This window comes from Gorilla gorilla, chromosome 11, assembly GCF_029281585.2.
Source record: "Gorilla gorilla gorilla isolate KB3781 chromosome 11, NHGRI_mGorGor1-v2.1_pri, whole genome shotgun sequence".
Classification (NCBI taxonomy): Eukaryota; Metazoa; Chordata; class Mammalia; order Primates; family Hominidae; genus Gorilla; species Gorilla gorilla.
In genome coordinates this window covers 109447493-109463806 of record NC_073235.2, presented here as the reverse complement: position 1 = coordinate 109463806, position 16314 = coordinate 109447493, and the positions used below count along the sequence as shown (strand labels likewise).

The 16314-nt window shown below is 38.6% G+C and overlaps 1 protein-coding gene across 3 annotated transcripts in view; it reads right to left on the bottom strand.

Moving 5' to 3' along the window:
* CPO (carboxypeptidase O) overlaps positions 1-16314 on the bottom strand; it is a 169787-nt gene that overhangs the window by 127179 nt on the left and 26294 nt on the right. For all 3 annotated transcript variants that reach the window (XM_004033114.5, XM_055380418.2, XM_055380420.2), the window contains exon 2: positions 8460-8584. The gene's annotated coding sequence lies outside the window, so the exon portion shown is untranslated. The remainder of the gene's footprint in view (positions 1-8459; positions 8585-16314) is intronic.

Here is a 16314-nt window from a genome sequence, read left to right as displayed (position 1 = left end):
CCCACAGACTGAAGCCAATGATTAAAAAGTAATCAAAGCCAGACTCCAGTGAGACCCAGAAAACATTCTGCTCCTGGGACAGGTGAGGTGTTTGATCTCATCATCTAGGCCACATACAGAGGAAGGGTTTATACAACACACTTGACCTTTCTAGGTGGGACCTGGGGGAAGGGAGATGTATTTAAAACCCTGAAACTTCATGAAGCATGCCACCCATGCATGACATTATTTAGGAATCACGTGTGAAGAAGGATTGTATACATATTCTGTGATAAAGATATTGAGAGTACCAAATCTGTCTTCCTGGGGCAACCCCAAGCCATACCTCTGAGACCATGGCACGAGACTTTGCAGCTTCATTCCTTCATTCCATAAACCTTTATTTTGGGCCACACGCTATACATGCCCTGGCACAGAGCTAGTCCCTGGAGAAAGATAAAGGCACAGTCCCTGTCTTCTGGAGGCTGAGATCCTAGCCCTGAATGTACAAGTAAACAGAAACGCCCAGTGGAACACATCACAATGTAATGGAAGAAGTCAGCTCCAAGTGTGATCAAGGAGGGGAGTCACTCAAACTAGTGGGGACTGAAGTTGCAGAGAGGCTTCCAGACCAGACATGCTATAACAGTACAAGGCATGAGAGAGCACACCTGGTCAGTACATTACAGGTGGTTCCATACAGATGGAGCAGGACCTCTCTGCATTTTGGAAAACAAAGCAGAAAAATGGGTTGGTAGAGGAGGCTGAAGAGATGGGCCTCCAATTTCCTTCTAAGGATCTGAGATTATTCCCTAAAGGTTATGAATTACTAATAAATGAGTTTTTTTAATTTTTTTATAGAGATAGGGTCTCGCTTTGTTGCTCAGGCTGGTCTCAAACTCATAGTTTCATATGATCCTCCTGCCTTGGTCTCCTAAAGTGTTGGGATTACAGGCATGAGCCACTGTACCCAGCCTAATAAGTGGTTTTAAACAGGTAAGTGATGCATCTCTTTTGCACCTCTGAGAAAATGTTACCATATTTTATATTTAATTTTTAGAATTTTACATACCAAAAAATGTATAAATCATAAGCTCAATGAATTAAAAATTATATTTTAGGGGAGATTTTGCTATTCTATAGTAATTTACAGTCAGATGGCTACTTTCTCATATTTTGGTACAACAGGTGTTCATTTCTTTCTGTGAAGGCAAATTTATACTAAAGTTTCAACTAAAAATGAAGACATTATTCTGGCCTAAACAATGATAGAACAGTGTTAAATTACAACAAGTTGTACATCTGAGGGCTGTAAAGGAATTCCAGTAAGCAAGGAGGAATTTCCATTCCTAGGTGGGGTGTGGGTGTAGGTTCATTTTGGCAAGGGGCTCGGGGCACTCTGTGTAATGAGTGTGGGTAGGAAGGTATTTCAGGACATGTATAGAAGGGAGGTCATCAAGGCAGAGAAACCCAGAAGAGGCAGGCTTGAAACGGATTACCTTGAGGACTTGGCACCCCTCTGGAAACCCGGCCCTCTTTGCTTCCATTCATTCTACTTCCCAGCAGCAGAAGTTAATGGACTCTACCAGGTTGGGGACCTAGTGTTGCTTTGCCTTGGCCTCTGCCTCTTCTGCTATCACCAAGCAACCCATTTTGCTCTAGGTATTTTTCCACTGCCTTTTAGGTTTGCCAATAAGTTCTGCTCACTTCGGACTCTAATTCATAACCTCGCTCTCATGGCTCCTGCAGCCTCTTAATGTTTCTCTGCACATAAGCCTCGAGTCCTGCTACCATCTGCTACTGCTGCTGCTGCAAAAGACAGTGTCTGATGGGAGTGGTTTGTTCACTATCATTAACCTTGCTAGGCAGAGCCCTGTGCCAGGCCACCTCGCTAACTGCAGGCCAGCCTGCATTCTGGCCACCCTGGTGTCTCTCCTGGTCCAACAGCTGGGCCAGAGCAACAGGATAGGTGAGGCAGAATACAGAGTTCCCCTACACAGAAAAAGACATGGGCTGCTCCCTAGACAGAGACTGTGAGCTTGAAGCTTTTCCCCCAAGTTGGGAATTGAGGCAGACACTATATTCATTTGTTTGCTACGATGGCAACCACCTACTTTAAAGGAGTTCTATAGCAGCTCTAGAGCCCAAAAAACACAGTGGGCTCTGTGGGAAATCAGCGTAGACCAGAGGATTGCTTCAAAGGAAGGAGTAGAATGAATCTCATGACTGAACTTTTGCCCCTTTACAAGGCTTTGTCCACACAGCATCCCAAGTGATCCTTTAAAACAATGTGAATTGGATCATGTTTCTCCCCTGTGCAAAGCTTTCTCACTGTACTCTGAACACAAACTACCCTCCCCCACAGGGCCAATAGGCACTGCCTGATCAGACCCCTGCCTCCTGTTCAAGGTCAGCCTGGAATTCTTTCCCACTCTGCCTCCAAGCTTTAGCCATACTCACCTTCCTTCTGTTACTCAAACACTATAGCTCTTTTCTCAGCTCAGCTTATTGGCACTTGCTGTTCCTACCGCCTAGAACTCTCATCCTCCAGCTCCCATGTGATTGGACTTCTTCTCATCCTTTAAGCCTCATCCTTGAATGTCACTTTCCCAAAGAGATCTGCCCTGGCCTACCAAATCAGAAACTCTGGAGATAGGCCCAGCACACACTGAACTTGAAGAACCACCAGCCAAGAGAGCATATGGAAAGAATGACAGTATCAGCCAAGGAGATTCTGAGTTCTAAGGGACTTATGCATCACTGCAGATTTATTCAGATAAATAAATAACCTGTGTGTATATTTATGCATTGTTTAAGGGATAAGAGCTATACAGAAAATAGAATAAAGCAAGGACTAGTGATGATAGTGTGCCATGAGCCTGAAGGTTCACAAAATTTCATTCATCTATTCATTCAACAGGGCTGTGGCAGCAGCCAGGTGCAACTGGGATTGGGTAGTCAGGGAAGGCAGCCTTCATTCCTGAATCTACCTTGAGTTGGCATATGAATCAGAGGTGCCAGAGGATCTGGGGGAAGGGGGTTCAGGCAATGTCCTTGAAGCAGAAAAGAGTTTAGTGTGTTTGAAAAACAAAAAGGAGAGCAGCATGCTTAGAGCACAGGAGCCAGGCACGGGTGAGGAGAGAAAGATGAGTGCACAGAGCTAGGCACAGTCTAGAGAACAGGCCTGGCCATGGTGAACGGTTTGGATTTCAATCCCTTGCCATGGGCAGTCCCCAGAGTATTTTAAGCAGCCAGGTGGCATGAAGGGATTCTCAGTTTTGAAAGTTCACTTTGAGTGCTGCGTGGAGAATGGATCATGAGGGAAGGAATGTAACTGAGAATCATGTAACATACTTTGGAGACTAGCAGCATGCCCAGCACTGCATCAAACCCTTTACAAGCATTAACTCACCAAATTCTATAACACCCCATGATGTAGATACTACTACTCACCCTGCTTTATGAGTGAGACAACTGAGGCACGGAAAGGTCAGTAACATTTCTTAGGTCACACAGTTGGTAAGTAGGAGCCAGGACTTAAATCCAGGCAGCATGAATTCAGAGGCTGAGTTCATAACCACCATGCTAAAATAGGCATACTCTTCCTGCCTCCCTGTGACAAAGGACAGCTTTGAGCTTAAAATAGTGTGCTCTAGTAAAGTGCTTTGAATATTAAGCAGGGTACTGTGTGAATTTAACAATGCCATTATATAGTATAAATATAACTCATTAAATAACGTATAATGAATTGGCTCCTAATCTTCTGTATATTGTGGTTAAAAGCAACACTAACATTTGCAGCAAGGAAAACAATTAGCACATTCATTAAGTAGAGTCCTGCTTACACTTCACTCATTAACTTTAATCATCTATGAAATGTGTGAACTAAGCTAACCTGTCACCAGCGGAGTCATTAGTGCCTGTCAGTAAATGATAATGCTTTAATTTTTTTTTTTTTTTTTTTTTTCTGAGATGGAGTCTCACCCTAGCACCCAGGCTGGAGTGCAGTGCCGCGATCTCGGCTCACTGCAACCTCTGCCTCCCAGGTTCAAGCGATTCTCCTGCTTCAGCCTCCCGAGTAGCTGGGGTTACAGGCATGCACCACCACGCCCAGCTAATTTTTGTATTTTTAGTAGAGACTGGGTTTCACCATATTGGCCAGGCTGGTCTCGAACTCCTGACCTCGTGATCCACCTACCTCGGCGTCCCAAAGTGCTGGGATTACAGGCGTGAGCCACCGTACCCGGCCAATGCTTTAATTTTTGGGGTATGTTTTAATTTTATAGACTAACAACAACTTAGTCACTATTTTCCCCTAATGGTACATATGATCAAGATATTGAATATTATTTAAGATGTATTATTCTTCACAACAGCATCATAAACTAGATCCTAATTAATAGTTGCATTTATTTTCCTTCACTTTCCCAAATTTTATAACTCCCATTTGGCTTTTAATCAGCAACACACATTCTGAAATGGAACATATGGCTATTTCTCATTTGGTATAGTTCCTCTATATGTCAACACAGAGAATTCCATGTTTCACACTGGATAACAAGGAACATTTAGAAGAGTGGTTCTTAATCTTTTGGGGTATCACAGACACCTTTGAGAACCTGAGCATAGTATGGCTCTTCTCCCCTGCCCCCCAAAATATGTATGTATGTATATACAATTTAAAGAGGGTCAGAAAACTCCGAAGTGCGTCCTGTGGTCACTACAAATCCCAGGTTAAGAAATTGCATTTTAATTTAATTTGGCTATTTAGAAGCAACTAATGTTTACTTCTCTAGTTAGTGATAAAACCTCTGCTTTAAAGAGGAATGCTGGCTAATACAGAAGGAAGAGTAGAAGTAGAAAACTCACCAATGGGAAAAGTTTAATATGGACTTGATATTGGATGGTTTTTGGAATATCCTTAATACTTTCTTAGGTATATAATAGCATTGTGTTTACATAGAAAAATGTCATTTTTAGGAGATGCATGTTAAAGTATTTAAGGATGAAAGGTCACAATAATGCAACTTATGTTGAAAAGGTTCAACAAAATAGATGATTGATAAATACTAGAATAGGAGAGAGATGAAGTACATAGGTGAAAATACTAATACCTTAAATGGTTTCTATAGGTGGTGGGTATATGGTTTCTATTTTACTGTTCTTGAAAATTTTCTTACTGTTTGAAAATTGTTATAATAAATATTTGGAGGGGAAACATCCTTGTTTTTGATCATTTGAGGTATTGGGCAAGAAAGCATTAATGTAATTTTGAGGTCTAGTGGGGAAAAGTAGGGTTCGCATGGATATTCTAAAATAGAAGATGATGTTAGAAGATTTTAATGGAAAAGAAGCTTCAGTGTTGTTCTAGAAATAAGATTAGGGAAGAAGTCAATAAAAAGGGAATACTTCAAGTGAGAATCATGAATTATCCCAACCCACATTAATTCAAGTAAACTGAAAATTCTTTACAGGTTTAGTTGATTTAATCTTTTCTATGTGTAGCTATAGCTATTAACCATTATCACTAGATTATATATTTCTTGAAGAATCTTGTTAAAAATATAGATCTGGTTAATAGTATTTGAGGATATACCAGTCAAGGCAGATGGACTGATATAGAACGAGGCCCTCTCACTGCAAACACAGAATCACTGCATGAAAATAATTTTAATGCATTGCCAGGATATATAAGAAAAATTGAATAAATTTAAATATATAAGAAAAATTGAATAAATTTTGGTGGGGTGGGGTTACTAAATATTGTAAAGATATCAATTCTCTCTAAATCTATAGATTTGATGCAATTCCAGTTAAAATCTTAACCAGATTTTTTATAAATCTTGATAAGCTAATTCTAAAATTTGTACTGAAGACCAAGATTGCCAAAAATAGAAACAAAAACTTCTACATAATGAGGAGAAAAAAATTGGGTGACTCATCCTAGCAGATACTAAGCCCCATTTACAAAATTAGCATAATAGCATGATATTGGTGTGGGATAAATAAATAAACCAATAAAACAAAATAGAGTCCAGAAACTGGCCCACACACATATATGTAAAATTAATATGTGATAGAAGGGATTTTGCATATTAATAAGAGAAAAATGGACTTTTGAAGAAATAGTGCCTGGACAATAGGCTAGGCATATTGAAAATATAGAACTAGATCCCTTAAAATACAACCAAAAATATATTTCGATTCAGGTTAAAGTTTCAAATATAACTTTTCTTTATAGTCTTAGGTTAGACAGTAATTTTCTTCAATATGACTTTTAAAGAACCAAAAAAAGAAAATACTGACATTATTTAACAGGTGAAAACAATCCACCAATTGGTAGATGATATTTGCAATTCATATAATAAACAGAGGATTAGTATGTGGAATATTTAGAAGCTCCTAAAAGAAAACAAGACCAATAACTTCATAGGCAAAAGACATAAATACAGCTATGCAGGAGGCTGCGGTGGGAGAATTACCTGAGTCCAGGAGTTCAAGACCAGCCTGAACAACATAGCAAAATCCTATTTGTAAAATAAAAAAGTTTAAAATTATTTGGAGGTGGTGGCATGGGCCTGTAATCCTAGCTACTCAGGAGTCTGAGTGAGGAGAATTGCTTGAGGTGAGGAGTTGGAGGCTGCAGTGAGCTATGATCACACCACTGCACTCCAGCCTGTGTGACAGAGGGAGACTCCATCTCTAAGAAAATTAAAACAATAAATAAATAAGGCCTAAGCAAGCATTTCACCAAAAAATAAACACAAATAGCTGATAAAAATATGAAATGTTGCCCCCTTATTATAAATTTAGGAAATGCACGTTAAAATCAAAAAAGATACCATTTAGACTCACCAGATTGACAGAAATTATAAAGACACAGAGTCCCATGGATGTGGAGCATCAGGAACAGTTACACACAGCTGACAAAAATGTATATTAGCTCATCTGCATTTTCCAATAAAGTAAAAAATGCATATACTCTGTAGCCCAGCAGTTTAATTCCAAGCATATACCATGAGGAAAAGCTTTTCCATGTGCACCAAAAGGTGCATGCAACAATGTACATAATAATGTTGTTCGTAATAGAAAACCGGAAACAACCTAAATAATCAACATGACACTAAATAAAGTATGTTAAATTCACCCAATGGAATGCTATACGACCGTGAAAAATGAATGAATCAATAGAACTACAGCTTCACACTTCAACATACATGGATCCTGTAAACACGGTATGCAGTGGGATTCCATTTTATAAAGAATACAGACATGCAAAACTCAACCATATATTTTTTAGTGATGCATGCATATGGAGTCAAATTATAAAGAAATGCAAAGGAATGATGAACTCAAAAATCAGTATAGTGGTGACTTCTATGGTTAAATGAATTTTCAATTTAATTTTTTAAGCTAGATTGTGAGATATGGTATTTATTTTATTGTTATTCTAAATCACTTCATATCAGGGTTCTCAAACTCAAATAAATATTTGCTGTGGGTGGCAGCTGAGGCCAGGAGCCTGAGGCTGCAGTGAGCTTAGATCACACCACTGCACTCCAGTCTGTACAACAGAAGGAGACCCCATCTCTAAAAAATAATTAAAATAAAAAATAAATAAGTAAGGCATAAGCAAGCAATTGTGCAATTGTAGGATGGTCAGCAGTACCCTGGCCTCTACTGATTGAATGACAGTAGCACCATCCTCCCAGTTGTGACATCCAAAACTGTCCACAGACATTGCCAAATGTACCCTAGGAGACAAAAATCACCCCCAATTAAGAACCACTGCCCTACACACATATCTTTCATATATATTCTTTTGCTATGTATGAAATTACATTTTTAATTATTTAAAAAAATTTAAAGCTTTCATGATCTAACTCATACAACTAGCTTATTGACTAAATTAGACTTGATAGGACAGACAGAAATATTCTATTCTTTCTCCATTGTTTTTTCAACTCACTATGTGAACTTGATCATCTTTTCCTGTCTCTAAATGATACCTCGGACAGGTCCTATGGCTTTTTCAATCTACAAAAAATGGTACTTTAATATGGTTAAACCTAATAAATGGAGGAGATTTATCATGCTTTTGGATAGAAGACTCAGTATAATGAAGATGTCATTTTTTCTCAACTTAAAGCACAGATTTAATAAAATTCTAATCATAGTCTCAGCAGCAATTTTGTTAACCTTGATAATTATTCAAAAATCCATTTGGAAAGATAAAAAGACAAAAAAAGACAAGAAAGACAAGGAGGATAGAGACTTGCCCTATGAGAAAGCAAGACTTTATACAAAGCCAAAATAATTAAGATAATGCAGTAATGGTATTTGGATAGACAAATGAACCAGTGGAAGAAAAGAGAGAGCCCACAGTCAGAACCATGGCATATTCATCAAGGTAAGCTACAGTAACACATTAGTCCTGACATCTCAGAGGTTTAGCACTTCAGAGTTAACTTCTTACTCACGCAGGACCTGCTGTTAGTACAGATGACCACAAGGTGATGTGACAATCCAGGTAGCTCTATCTTGTGTGGGCTCCCTCACCCCAACATATATTCTTCACGCTTTCCAACACAGGAGAAGAGGAAAACTGAAAGATAGAACAAGGATGTTTCACAATCTTATCCCAGAATTACACACATCATTTCTGCTCACAAGCCATTGGCCATTTCTAGGTACATGGTCCTGGTGAAGAGCTGAGAAGTAGTCTTTGGGATATCCAGGAAGACAGAATAGTCAGATATTGGTGAGCACTAGTAATGTCCTCCTTATATGAGAGCTTGATATATGAAAGAGATGACATTACAGATCGTTAAGAAAAGACTGGGTATTCAAAAACTGGTAATGGTTAATTATTTTTCATATAGAAAAAAAGCATCAAATTAAATGCTTAACTCCCAGTATGGTCAAACATTCCAAACGGATTAAGTATTTAAATAAGAAATAAAAAATTTTAATATTTTTAGTGGAACTTAGAAGTTACAATCTCTACTAAATCTTAGAAGAAAAGATTTCACAAGACAAAAACACCAATTACAAAGGAAAGGTTTAATTTGACTACAAACAAAAGAGAGCTTAATGTTTAAAAATAAAACATACACTTGAAGAAGGTATTTGCATTATATAACAACAACAGCAGATTGTATTTGAAAACTTAAATAGCTCCCTCAAATGAATAAGAAAAAGAAAATTTAAAAATACAAAAAAATGGACATATGAATAGGTAATTTCACTTTCAGGTACAATGATGTTTATTGAAACTTTGTTAGTACTAGAGAAAAATTAGAAACAATTAAAATGTTCAAGAATAGAGAAATGGATAGATGGATATATTGTGGTATATCTCAAACAATGGAATTCCAAACCAGAGTTAAATAAGACTTATTTAACCAGACAAAAAGCACATGATCAAGATGCACTTGTATTGATGTGGATAGGAATTAGAAAACATAACGTTTAATAAAAAAGCAGGTTGAAGAATATGTATAGGAATGATGCTATTCATGTATATTTTTGTTCCATATGCTGTTTATGCATACACATGCTTGAAGTCAAATATAAAATCATGGAAAGGAAGGATATACATCAACTTTGAGATAAAAGTTGCTCTTGAGGAGAGAGAAAAATGAGCTTAGGAAAGCCCTTCCTGGATTCCCTATTCATTAAATTGTGCTGGGATAACTGGCTAGCTATATGCAGAAGATTGAAACTGGACCCCTTCCTTACACCATATACAAAAACTAACTCAAGATGGATTAAGACTTAAATGTAAAATGCAAAACTATAAAAACCCCGGAAGACAACCTAGGCAATACCATTCAGGACACAGGCATGGGCAAAGATTTCATGATGAAGATGTCGAAAGCAATCACAACAAAAGCAAAAATTGACAAATGGGATCTTAAACTTAAGAGCTTCTGCACAGCAAAAGAAACTATCAAGGGAGTAAACAGACAACCTACAAAATGGGAGAAAATATTCTCAAATTATGCATCAGACAACAGTCTAATATCCAGCATTTATAAGGAACTTAAACAAAATTTACAAGAAAAAAAATAAACAGCCCTATTAAAAAGTGGGCAAAGACACGAACAGACATTTTTCAAAAGACACACATGCAGACGACAAGCATATGAAGAAAAGGCTCAACATCATTGACCATTAGAGAAATGCAAATCAAAACCAACATGAGATACCATCTCACACCATAAAGAATGGCTATTATTACAAAGTCAAAAAATAACAGAATAAGAGATGCTGGCAAGGTTGCAGAGAAAAGGGAATGTTTATGCACTGTTGGTGGGAGGGTAAATCACTTTCCACAGCCATTGTGGAAAGCAGTGTGGTAATTTCTCAAAGAGCTAAAAACGGAACTACCATTATATACCCAAAGGAATAGAAATCATTCTACCGTAGATACATGCACGCATATGTTCATTGCAGCACTACTCACAATAGCAAACACATGGAATCAACCTAAATGCCCACCAATAGTAGGCTGGATAAACAAAATGTGGTACATAGACACCATGGAATACTATGCAGCCCTAAAAAAGAATGAGATCATGTCCTCTGCAGGAACATGGATGGAACAGGAGGCCATCATCCTAAGCGAAGTAGCACAGAAATAGAAAACCAAATACCACATGTTCTCACTTATAAGTGGGAGCTAAATGATGAGAACACATGGACACAAAGAAGGGAACAACAGACACTGAAGATTACTTGAGGGTGGAGTGTAGATGGAGGGAGAGACTCAGAAAAAATAACTCTTGGGTACTAAGCTTAGTACCTGAGTAATGAAATAATCTGTACAACAAACCCCCATGACACGTGTTTACCTAAACAACACACCTGCACATGTACCCCTGAACCTAAAATAAAAATTCAAAAAAAAAAAGAAAAAAAAAAAGAAAAGTCCTTCCAAACTTTACCTAGAGTGTTTTGTTCTTCCCACTGTCCCCAATCCCCACCCCAAGATCTGAAGCAAATGTGGCAAAACATTAGCATTTATTAAATCTTGGTGGTTAGTAACTATGTTTGTTTTATATCGTTCTTTATACTTCTCTAATGTGAAATAAAAGGAAGCAGAAAGTAGTGGAAGATCTGATTTATTAAAATATATAAGCTTCTGTTTGATCAAATCAGAGATCCTAAATTAAGACTAATGTGCAGTCACTATATTTATCAGTAACATGATCTATGGGAGATAGATCTCCCAAACCAAATTGGGAGTTAAGAAGCTGACTTTATTCCTCTTAGAGCAGGTCTTAGTTTTCTCATTGGCTTCCTTTTATGGATATAGCAAACATCGCATTGTTCGTAAGAACAGATTCTGCCTGGGCACTGGAAACCTTCAGAGGTGCATTTATGTTTGCAGGTCACTGGAATACAATTCCATCCAGAGGAGCAATAATTTAAATAAAGTACCCTGATGACCTATGCAGAATAAGCAATCTCACAAATAGCCCTATTTTATGGTTACTAATATGCATGGGTCATGTTACTGGTAATATGATGTTTTAAATTCTGAGAGAAAAAATAATTATAAAATACTATTTGACATACTTTTTTTTCTATTTTTGGAGATCAATGGCATCTTAATAGCTGCCATCATTCTAGCCACAATATAAAGTCATCCATATATCATTTCTGTTTATGAGCTCTCCGGACATCTGTTTCTTACATTAGGTAATTAGTTTAGACTAAGTTATGGTGAATGACATATACTCAGTTGACCATCTGCCTCCATAATACAGCTCACTTTCAAGAGCCATGCTCTTGTTCTGTCATATCATCAGTATTCACTACATAGATATATGACCCAAAGTTCCACTTCCACTCACTGACCATTTGTATCTTAACTCTTTCCAATAAGATTTACAGGGCAGACCCACAACTAACACAAGAGAGATTTCGTTTTAGAGAGATTTAGTAGATGTGATCAAATGCCTTTAAAGACAGACTAGCCAAATGGTTACAAATGGATGTTTTTATATGTAATGCGGTTTTCCTAAATCAACAAATCTTATTTTCCATTATACATCACCATAACTATGACATCTAAGAGCGCCGCTCTAAAACAATTCTGAAGTGTCATGGCCAATATTTGGCATTTCTTCTTGGGAAAAACAATTGTTTTCAGGATAATACAGTGACACCAGCTTTGAAATCATCTTGAATGTCTTGTTATTCTCAAAACTGCCTCACAAGTCCTAGTATAGCACATGGCTCCTTGTTTGATAAACCTTGTAAAAGTGGACTTCATATTATTCACAAGGGGTTAGTTTATTGAGAAAGATCAAAAAGGAGGGGAGGAAGGAAGGAATGAGGGGGCAAGGCAGTCTTATTACTGTTTTCTAGAAGACTTGAGCTATAGAATGAAGAGTGTGTGTGTGTGTGTCTATCGTAACATTCAAAAGTCACTTCATGGTGGCATTGTTCCAATGTTCAATTGCCAAATTGCTGTTCCTACCTTACTGAGAAGTATACATGAATAATTCATCCCAATCCTCATTTGTCTATATTTTCTAAATTTCTTACAATGAGCTTGTATTAATTCTATAAGCAGAAGAAAGAAGAATTTTAAATGAAAAAAATGCTTTAAGGTTTGCCAAAATATTGTGATTTCATCATTTAATGTTATTTCCTCCTTATCTAGTTCTACTACTCACAAATATGAAATGTGGTGGTAACTGGGAATTACTTTATCTCTAACACTTTACTGTGAATTTGAGGTAAGTATGTAATACTGGCTACAAAATTATTATTTTGTCCCTGTTGTTACTAGGAGACTACAACACTCAACTGGCAAATGTTAACAAGTAGCAAAGCAAATGTAAACACCACTTGCTTTACTGATATTTTAATAGGTTTCCCTTGCTGTAAGGTCTCTTGACACCACAACATGATATATATGCAAATATCGTTTAACTTGTTGAATAAAAATACAATGTAAGTGGATCAATAATTAGATCCCTACAAATTTAATATACTAGGAGACTCAGCTAAAACAAAGAATGCAACAGAAAAATGTGATTTTATCTGCCAGATTAGACCAGCCTAAATAGATAAATATAGATGTTTCAAAGGTCAGCGACCGCAGAATTACACACATATGTGTGTCATATTTTTTTTCTTCAAGGCCCTATTCAAATTGTACCTCTCCCCTGAGGTTTTTCCTGCTTTTTCTGGAATGGTCTCTCCATGGCTTTTCCCATATTTTCTCCATTTTTATCATAACATTTACTCCTATCTCATACTGTATTGTTCCCTTCCTGAGGCACATAATTACACACATTTTAACATTTCTGAAATTGAGATGCATCCTATAATTTATAAGTATATTTAATGTGGTATTGTTCTCCTTCCTTCTTTCCCTTCTGCACCCTTAATCAACTCTCATTAAATCAGTGGCCGGATTAACAATTCATCAAGCTGTGAATAGCCTTGCAATCTGCCTACCTGGAGGACAGGTAACACACCTGCTGATGCTTGTATTCTCTAAGAAGATGGACCAGAGTGCTTTCAGAATAGAGACCTGGGGGAACTTCAGTTAATAACCACAGGCTCTCTTAGACTGAGAAAAGAGAAGACTTTTAAAGAAATGATCACCATCAGGAGACATTTTTGGATTTGTATAACCAAAATGTCATCTAATGATTTCTCCTTCATCTTTCCACATTTATATTAGCATTCTAAGTCTTAATCTCAGACAGCTCTGTGATATTTGTCCTTATAGCAGCAAACAGATCAGACTTTGTATGTTTTCTGTAAGTGACTCAAAGTTCAAAGCCCTAACTTGCTTTTCTTTCTGTAGTGGACATTGTGTTGGGCCATCCAAATATCTCCTCCCTTTCAGGACTAAGACACTCATTTTCCCAGCTCCTGGGAGTATTGGTAGCTGACAGCTCATAATTGAGTCCTGCTGCAGAGATTGTTCTCTGCTAAACCTAAGCTCATCACCTACCTGGGAGCAGCCCCCAGTGAATGACTGGTCAGGTATATAAAGGCTGGGCCCCTTGCCCCAGCTGGGGATGATGATACAGAGTGGCCACAGCTGCAGAGCAAACAATGGAATGGGCTGAGGTCTTGGCTGTGAATGCCTCACAGACCAGTTTCTTCCTCTATCCACTTTTGCTTTCTTCTCTTTCCCACAAAGGTTGATCCAAAGATTACCACCTCCCAGGGAACCTGATCTGCAGCAGGTAGGGTGTTAGGAGTGCTCAAAACAATGGCTCACAAATAAGATGTTGGAGCTGGATCACCCGTGAGCCAGGCAGCAATAATGACGGCCATCACCAATGGCAGTTAGATGCCAGCATGAGGGAAGACTTTCACTGATGGTGAGCCAGCACCATATACTAGTGAAACGAAATGTTTAGCAGGTCCAATGTATGAGGCATTTGAGAAACATGGAGGAAATAGGCATCATATGGGTAATTCATCAATAATTTAGATTGTGTGCAAAAGCCAAAGGCAGCTTTGCAGCATCATCAAGTGACTCTCATTTCCTGCCACTGCAAGACAGACAAAATTGATGATCAAGCCCAAGATTTATAAGAATAAGTGTTGCATCACTCCCAATACCTCAAGATTCCTGGCAGGTTTATATACCCAGGTCAAGACCCTGATTAGGAAGGAACGGAACCTTGAGATATGAAATGGAAATGCTTGGTGTTGATGCATTTAATCTGAGTCCCCAGATTTTTCTGAATCTTCTGCAGAAGTGGCCTCCTCTTTCTTTTCAATGTCCCGCTTGATGGACTACAAGGCAGAAGGACTTTTCTCTTGCTAGACAAGATAGATTCCACTCAGGATCTGCCCTGATCACCCACCTTCTGACCACTAAAACAGTAATTAAGTTTAACTTACATAACAAAATTTGGCCTAAGAAGTGCTGGACATGCTAAGCAAGGAAGGACTGGCAGGCCACAGGAGCTGTAGAACCCATACAACATGGATCGACAGAGGCCAGGAGAACATGTATGGGGCTGAATTCTAAGGATTAAGGGAGTGGGTGGAACATAAAAGTGGATAAAGGAGAATTTATAGATATGAGAGTAGAGTAGCACTCAATTAACCCTTGGCAAGAACCCAGTTAGATGGTGATAATATGCTACCAGGAGCATCCTTAATAGCTTACAGAAAGCAATGGCCCACACTAAGTAGTATAGAAATACTGTGGCACAGGTGACAGGAAAGATTAAAAGCATCAGAAGAGTGGCAATCACGGGTGTAGCAGATAAAGCTGAAAAGGCCACCAGATGACTTTGATCCACAAGAGGGCCCAGAAAGCGTTCTATCAACAAACCCATAAGGAATGGCCCAGTGCAAGGGGCAGCAGCATCACTGGGAAGCTCAGTGTTGAGCAACTTCTGTAGTTCATGGTTGACAATAGGAGATGCTATTATAGAATTGAGCTCCCTGGCAGCAATGTAGATCACTGGATCCCAACAGAATACAGATGTGGGAGGGAAGAACTTAGACATCAGGGACAAGGTAGATGCAATTATTGACCAATGAACAGCAAGGACAGAGTGGTTGCCAAGAAGGACCAACCCTTACAAAGACATGGAGATGCTTAAAAGAATAAGGCATCCCTATGGATGACAGAGAGTCATAGGGGTTATAGCTCATCCCACTAAACCTCTACTTATAAGTTCACCCCAGGAAAAGAGGGCCACCAGAATCTCAAATGGGCTGCTCCCCAAACATATATGAAGCAAGTCAATCTGAATGGGTCAAGGGGTGGACTGTAGTGTATGCTGCCTTGTGCCATCCACACTCTACTTTCCAGCACTGAAGGTCTCATTTCTCCAGCTGCTAAGAATATCAGCAGCAGACAGCTCATGATGAGTCCCTCTCTAGAGATTCCCTCCACTGAAGAAGGCCACGCCCTCCAAGATTGTGTTCCCCTCCAGTGACTGGTCAAGGAGGAAATACAAAGTCCCATCTCCCTTACCCTAATTCAGACAAATATGCAGAGCTATTCCAAAGTTCTTCTTGGAATTGACCGAAGTCCTTTTCAATGATTGCTTCACAGCCTGACTTTTTCCTCTGCCATATTTTTTTCCTTCACTCCTTACAGGTATCGATCGCAAGAGTGCCCCCAATCAACTTTCTGCAAGCAAATCTCTGTTTCATGGAGAACCTGGCCTGCAACATGACACCTCTCACCACATCTTACATCAGCAGTTTCTAAATGTGTGCTGTGGACTTGCTATAGCAGATATGTTTGGAGAAAAAAAATTCATATTTCTCATGTTCACCCCATACCTACAAAACCATAATCTCCAAGAATGGGTCCCAAGGATGTGT